This window comes from Orbicella faveolata, unplaced genomic scaffold, assembly GCF_042242905.1.
Source record: "Orbicella faveolata isolate gen_17 unplaced genomic scaffold, um_ofav_v1 contig_24, whole genome shotgun sequence".
NCBI classification, from domain to species: Eukaryota; Metazoa; Cnidaria; class Anthozoa; order Scleractinia; family Merulinidae; genus Orbicella; species Orbicella faveolata.
In genome coordinates this window covers 16,130,841-16,138,903 of record NW_028301552.1, presented here as the reverse complement: position 1 = coordinate 16,138,903, position 8,063 = coordinate 16,130,841, and the positions used below count along the sequence as shown (strand labels likewise).

Here is an 8,063-nt window from a genome sequence, read left to right as displayed (position 1 = left end):
AAGAGCGAAATAAGAGGAAATATGATGCGTTTGAAAATATGAACTAAATAAATTTAATTTACCCCAGTTGCTCAAATTTTTTTTGACACCCTTTATTAACGCTGAAGAAGTCGCGTATCAAAATTCACTCTTTATTATAGAACCTTCCCAAAGGTATCAAGTTGACTGACTGCGTCTCTGGTTGTTGGTCATTTTGTTCCCGCTGTTATTTGAATTCATATCGTACAAGTATGTTTGAGAGGACGGTACCATGTTTACCATGTAGGAATAGTTTAAGCCCATAAAATAACACACTCAGAATAAGTTTTGCGGGGAAAATGCTTTTTATTGTTTATGCTATGCAAAAACTGTTTCCGTACAATAGACGACTGGAACGTTTTCCATCTAAACCAACACCGACATGTAGCTATAGCTAGCCACCAGTGTACGGCGACTCTGCAGGAGAGAGACGGAGAATAAACCTGAATGAGTTGTACTCACTATTCTAGGATTGAGCTCGCCAATTATTTCAGTTATCATTTTATTCACTAATAAAGTCACTTGCTCATTAAGTTACTCATGTTTTGAATTGCTTTCAGCGTTTACCATTTGTTTCTGAAAGCGCTGGTCAGAAAGTTTATATCGAGACAACAAAGTTTGAAGCGGTGCATCACACTCTTCTTTCTCGTTTAGGTCCTTGTGACGTCATCTTTCAGTGGCGAAAACTTTTGGTGTAAAAGGACTCTTCTTTCATTATTCATTACTTCTTGCCTATTTCAATTGCGCTTACGTTAACGTTGCTGTAAACGTACATCCAGTTTAACAGGCAAAACAAATTTTAAGCCATCGGTTATACTACTATATGCATGTGACCTGTGCAGACGGGAATTGGACGCGTCGACCTCAAGACGATTGCTAATCTTGTCGTAATTTTCTTCCTCATTAGTCATAGATCGTTTATAGAGACAATGCTCCCTATTTCAAAACAAACAAACAAAACAACCACAAAAAAGACGAAACATAGCAGAATAATAGAGTTAACCTTGTTTTTAAGAATGACTCTTTCCTTGTTTCATCAGCTCGCTTTGGCCTGCCTTCAAGATCTAGGAAACAAGAGAAAATGATTTTGAGCTGCGCATCAATGGGTTTGCATTGGCCCAGAGGGAATTTATTGAAGCTGAGGAAATAAAGAACAGAGTGGAGTCAGTTCTTGAGCACTAATGGATTTATTTAACATCAAGGAAATGGAGTTGGATTGACATTGGATTGAGCCGTTTGGTTGAAGAGGAGAAGTGGAAGCCTGGCTGTACGATATTATCGTGCCTTAATTACCTATCATTTTGCAGCACATAAACTCCTCTGGACAGTACAGCATGTCACAATCTCCTTTATATGTTCCTGTCATGTAGTAACCCTCGCGCTTGCACACGCTAAGTCCTTTGTCATCAGTCAAATGAACCCCAAACATTCTCTTTGTAGCAGTCCGCATATTTATCTGGCAACCCTTGTGGCTTACAGCATCGAGCTTCCTCAATGTCATGCAGCCAAGTGTTATCGTCTGTCCTAAAGAGACCATTCATAAAGTATCCGTCTGGACAGGTCGCCCACCTGTGAGTCCTACCGTAACAAAAAAGTCAAAGAAACAAATAGATGAAGATGCGAAGATATTTCAGTGCGATGAAAACATTTTATTATACAAAAGAATGAGGAGTCTAAAAATCGCTTAACATGTTGCCAACTTACCCATCAAGAACTTCCCACCAATCGGCATTCTTGCAGGTTGCTGGCACGTCCTTCATTCTGTAACGAGGATCACAACAATTAGCGTACTCTATGAGATAGATGCCATATTTTGAGCCTTTATAATCAATCAATCAATCAATCAATCAATCAATCAATCAATCAATCAGTCAATCAATCAATCAATCAATCAATCTTTATTTGTGCTCATTCTTGCTGAGAAAAAATTACAATTTCAATGAAAATATTAAAAGTAAAAATTTGAGTACTAGCTGCCTGGAATAACAATAGAGGCTAGCGGAGCCAGGCAGCCAAAGACCATTCATACACTGATTTTTCGCGTCACAATAAGACCATCCACGGCTGTCAAACGAAATCCACCAGATTGCATACCTGCACTACTGGCTGTAGCAGGGATTAGCCATAAAAAAGACCAACAAGGAGTGAAGAAATTCCATTGTGCTCTGAATGCGATCTCAGTTGTTTTACCTAGATAAAAAGTGCATTGATTTTAAGAATGCGGTAAGCACTCCGCATTTGACATTCAAAAACATCAAAATCCATTGTAGGGGCAAATCGACTATGGTGAAATTATCGAGCAACGTGGTCAAAATGTACAGCTAAGAGAGAATATCTTCTTTCGGTGCAACGTAGATTACTTTACAATTTAGTCATCGACCATAAGATATTCTCAAAATATTGAACACAAGGGGCTTCCCCATCCCCTTGCACCACAGAGGGACTCAGTTAGCTGCCACGTCCCAGGATAAATTTCAAGACTCGCGATGACCATTGCCCAATCAGGAAAAAATGCGAAACGCCAACATGCCAAAGAGGACGTTAACTTAGCGTAATGTGCACCTCATTGTTATATAGTAAGGTTTTTTTCCTCCCTTAGAATGCCAAGGTTTAACAACTGAAAAAGTGCTCCTACTCCCCATAGATAGATGCAGCCATAAAAGATTCTTCGGTTGTCCTTTAAGCCCTTGGTGAAAGAGATCCCCCTTTCAACAAAAGTGCTAAAATCCAGAAAGCGGAAGTAAATTCGTGTCTGTCAACGTCCGACATTGCCCAGTGAGCATAGTTGTATTCTTTTTGTGGTCAATTTTGAGGTTACTCTAGAAGGTCAATTTCGAGTTCACTTGTATCAAGTCATTTAGATTTCGTTTGGATGACGTTAAGGTAACCGCTCAGGTGGTATGCGTTTTAGAATAAAAAGTAAGCGTTCATTTACAGATTGATTTATTTCAGACGAAAAAGGAAGATTGTCAATTTTTATGTAAATAACAACTGTGTGATTCAGAAATTAAGGCAGGTGAATAAATAGCTGACGAATTAATAATGCCAATTAACTCTCTTGCTTATTGTTAATATCAATATTATCACGACTTAATGTTAGAAGACACTTCAACATTTTCTTTTTTTTTTATGAACTTAACATTAAAAAAAACACTACATACAATGAAAAATACTTACAATACAATGCTACAGTACAACATTTATCTACTACTTACTTGGTTATAGTTACAGTACTTACATTCCAGAAAACTTTTTCCTCTCCCCCTATTGTATGTATATGATATTACTTATGCACGATTAACCCCTTTTACAGTTTGTACAATAACCTCTTGGATTTCTACCTTACCGCTGATAATTTCAAATTACTTATATTTCTACCAAAAAAAAAAAAAAAAAAGCTATTTATTACAATATTTTTTTTCCCTTTTTTTTTCTTTACTAGTTACCACACGCTGTTACATAATGCTGGTGCACACTTTTATGTAATTCTTAACGACTTAATGATTCACATTACTTATATTTCTACCAAAAAAAGAAAAAAATAATGCTATTTATTACAATTTTTTTTTTCAACATTTTCTACACGGATACAAATGTCACTCTTGACGAAGCTAAGGTTACCGTATACCTTCAGGGTTGTCTCACGTGCAAGCGATGTAGCGAGTGCAGTTTGCGCGGTGAATACCTTAACCTCTAGCTCAAATTAAAGCTTATAAAGCTGGCTATCGATCTATACCAAGAATTTTGAAATAAAATGAATTGTCGAATTTTTTACGACCATTTAATGCGAGCGCCCGAATCACCGTTTGAAAGCTACAAGTCAAAGCGAATTTTGTTTTTCGCCAATTTGATTTTTTCCTCGGTTTCAGGGCTCAAAGCGCTAAAGACACGTGCCTGCGTTTTGCCATATTCAGTTGCAGTAAAAAGTTACTGGACATGTTCGATATAGGATTAAGAAAATGTGGAGTGATCGTACAAAAATCGTTCTCGAAGAAAAAAGATTTCGAAATCAACAATTCGCAGACATTTTTTTGTGGTCTATATGTTAAACTGGCTACTGTCCAAATTTGAGGGCAATTGAACAAATTTCCTTTGAGTTATAACTCTTTGAGGTGTCTGCTTGTGGCGAAAAAAACGTATTTGAGAAAACAGCGCTAAGAAAAATCTTCTGCTTCGCAAACAAACTCCGCCCAACAACGCCTTCAACTGGGTTCTCAGATAACTGAGCCAATCAGTGCAGGGAAAGTTTACTACCGTGGACCAGCTGGTGAAATTTTTTTAAGCAATTCATTCGCTGAATGCAAAGCAGTCAATCACAATCGAGTCTGAAGCTGAATAATAGTTTTCATGGAAGTGTAAAAAGATGAGCTGCTATGCTAATCAACAAAATCTCGGTAGAAGAAAGCAAAATACTCAGGTCACAAAAAACGATTATTAAAAAAAAGAAAGAACAAAATAGAACAGAAATACCTAATACCTATTTCTGTAAATACGAGAGCCTGGTCTTTCAATGAACTGGCATCGACAAAGGGAAATTACTTCGCTATTTTGTGAAATCATCGCAATTAATCGCTACTGATGAACGTCGTTTTTCTCTTTGTTTCTCTTCACTATAATGGAAAAGCAAGTCGGTAAATTTACTCAATATCTTTCTGCCCAGAAGCCCCGACGCCGGATGAGTGCGAATTCTGATCAGGGTACTCCCAGCGAAGGGTATATACAGGTAAAATGTTTAAGTATGTGAAAGATTTTCAAAGCCACCATGTACATTATTCTGGTATCTCTGAATTTGTTATTCTTCCCGTTATTCAAAGAAAGTTGTGCCTTTATTAGATAATTATCATTCATTACTTATGTTAACATGGCTACGACAAAGATCCTTAGGATGGTGATAACGAGTTCTTCTTCAAGCCATTTGAATTGTGCTTAAGGCAAAAAGCAGGGTCACTCAGCTATTACAGCATATTCCAGGCATAGATGGAAGATATAGTGCTTTTGATTTTAGCATGATAATGAAAGTGTGTTATGTTAACAATAAAGTGGCCTTCGAAGCCATACCTTGTTGTTGTTGTTGTTGTTGTTGTCATCGTATGAGCTCTGGGTAGCTTTTGTGAGAACCTGATTCTTTCTTTTTCTGCTTGATGCTTAAACTAATATGTCAGCCGCCGTTGCGGTTATTGTAATAACAAGAATTCGTTTCCAGTTCAGCTATCGACAAGATTTCGCATACGCATGTAATCAATCTTCAGCAAATTATTACGGATAGTCCATTCTTTAAGATTTGATCTTATACACAACCCAACACCTCACCGAAAAGCTGCAATTAGAGCAATATGGGTTTGAAAAAGAGACTATAAGCTCGTTATCTCTTTTGCCAATGAAAAAAACTGTAATGTTAGGAATCCAGCAGAAAAAATCCTGGAGAGAGCCGGTTGGTAAATTTATCCAAAGAGAAATGAGATATGGCAGCTTATGTATATTCACTTCTGGGAACAAACAGAGAAACAAAGCTCTGATGAATATGGTCCAAAAACAAAAGCGGTCATCGTCGCCCTCACCCTAACGAGCAGGCTGTGTGACGTAACTTTGCTACGCTCTGAATGGAGGGTTACGTAACCAAATCTGCGAACCATTCATCTCACGGCGCACTTCGCATGAAACCCTGTCTACTATAAATGAATTGCAAAAGGTCGCGTAAGGTTCAAAGAAAATATCTCGCACCATTGACTAAAACACATAAGGACTGAGTTGTCATTTTTTTACCTAGTATACAAATACAGAGGCAGTTTTCCAAGCAGAAAGTAGTTCTACCAACCCAATTCGCAGGTACGTCGGTAACTGAGTTACTCGTTTTATCTCTGCAGACCTTGATTATCGTGGCGGATGTTTGCCGGTTGGAGCCAGTGCCGCACAGCAAACTGGTGGAAGTCGTTGGACAAACAGGGTTGGTCTAAGTGTGGAACAACAACTGAGTACTTGACCAGAATCGGGCATCAACGTGTAAAAATGCAAACTGGTGGAAAGAGTTGGACAACTTTGGCGAAACAAAAGTTATTATGATGAACTTTGTCAGTTTGGCCGTGAAATTGTTGTAATCGTGTGAAAGTTAGCGAATGTTGCACTTTTTTTCTTTCATTTCTTACGAACTCTCCTTGTGCCTTCAAAAGAGTTACGCTTCAAGAGAAATATCGTTGTCGCAAAACTCTACGGAACAAAAAAAAAAAAAGAATCGCCACACAACGTTGCAGGAATGTAAGGGTGTTTGAGTTACTTTTTCCACATTGTCATCTTAGATTTAGGGGCAATCGGAGGCTTTCTCTCTCGTTTGGCTAGTTGGCTAGCATTCTTCTCCGCTGAAACACCTCACACAAGTTTGGAATGAATTCGAATGAAATGGATTTAGTGTTTTTCGACATCTAGATTTCTTTCGACAGAGAAGAAGCAATTGCCAAGAGTGAAAATTACACTCAAAGTATGTTGTGAGGATCATTAAGGTTCAAATCGTACCATCCGTTTATTTTCGTAGTGTTTTGACCAAACTGATTCTCTTCAGTAATCATGTATAAAAGATGGTCCACATGAAGGAACGATTTCCGCACAGCCCCACACCATTCTAGAATAAAGCCGTAGTCTAAGAGTTATCTGTTGTTTTCGCCATTGTTTCCTTTATCACCGAATAGCTTACATAATGCAGTATAGGCATGTGCGGAAATCTTGCCCGCATGTATTACCTCATAGCGGAGCTCCGGCGGCCCGAAGGGCCGCCAAGCGGAGCCCCATACTCATACAGGAAAGAAAAGGAAACCCATGAGTTGATTTTCTCGTGGTTATCATGGCTAGCGGTATTGCTCGTGGGCACGTTCGCACGACGACGACGACGGAGTTGCCCAACATGGCGGCCATACTCCAAATAATAGGTTGACAGAGACATGCAGCCTTGGTTTACCGTGTACTTCCTTGGTATTAGACATCCACGTTATGATCAATTGACACCTATCAAAAAAGGTATCCGCTGACCAGTATCACGTGACCATATCGCGGGCTCAAGTTTACAGCTCCTCGAGGTCACGTGTTTTTTGAAGTTGACCGCTGACCAGGTGCTGGTTATAAATTGGATCGCGGGCTCATATTGGGTTATTTTGTTGGAAACAGGGCAGGATTGTTCGTTAGCCGGTTTACGCTAGCCCAGGATTAAAAGTTAATCGAATTATAACTTTTTCTTCTATACAAATGTTTTTTGCTGTTTTGTTTTGTGTATATGGTGATTATTAAAACTCAAAACAGAAGGCCAAACAATATACAGGAACCTCACCGCAAAGTTACAAAACTCAAATCAAAATTCTACCTTTTTCTGGGTTAGCTTAATCGGGCTTTGAATAACCCGGCCCAGGAGCTACGGTTTTAGGCTGGCCTAAATGTATATATTAACTTCATATCACCATATGATAACACTGTTCTTTCCAGCAATAAGAAATGGGCAGTTTGTCCGACTGGTTACTTCTTACAAGGATTGTACGTACCAAAGACCACAGCCTCCACAATATCGAAGAAGGCCGTTGCTGCAAGCCCAATGACCTGCCTAACGGCTCTCTTCGCTGTTATGATCACGACGTCACCAAATCATTCGACAACAAAGGTAGGAATCGGTACGACAGCGAATACTATATGACAGATTAGCACAGGGGCGGTTGCGGCGGACAGGTTACACTACATCGAGAAATTCAAATATGGTGCGATGTACGATGAATGCAAGTTTTCAAACTGGCGGAGAGACTTTGACAAAAAGGGATGGGTCCAGTGCGACACTTCAAGACATTACATTACTGGACGTTAATAAAGGGTCAGATCATCAGATCTACTTGCTTGAGGAAGCCAAATGTTGTCCAGTGCCTGCTCCATTACAGAACATGCGAACAATCAACATGCAGAGACGTCAACTGGTGGCAAGCTCTAGATCGGTAGACCTTTACACATCATTTCTTTATGCAGTCACTTCTCCTTCGAAAACTGTAAAAACGTTCTTTCATGTAATATATCAAACACAA

General features: G+C 39.1%; 1 pseudogene across 1 annotated transcript; it reads right to left on the bottom strand.

Moving 5' to 3' along the window:
• Positions 1–233: 233 nt before the first annotated feature.
• On the bottom strand, positions 234–2,183 carry LOC149110609 (uncharacterized; annotated as a pseudogene). Its single transcript, XR_016208116.1, has 5 exons — positions 2,026–2,183; positions 1,723–1,848; positions 1,312–1,596; positions 1,022–1,082; positions 234–435 (listed from the first exon to the last, which is right to left on the bottom strand). The product of XR_016208116.1 is annotated as an uncharacterized LOC149110609 (transcript).
• Positions 2,184–8,063: the final 5,880 nt, after the last annotated feature.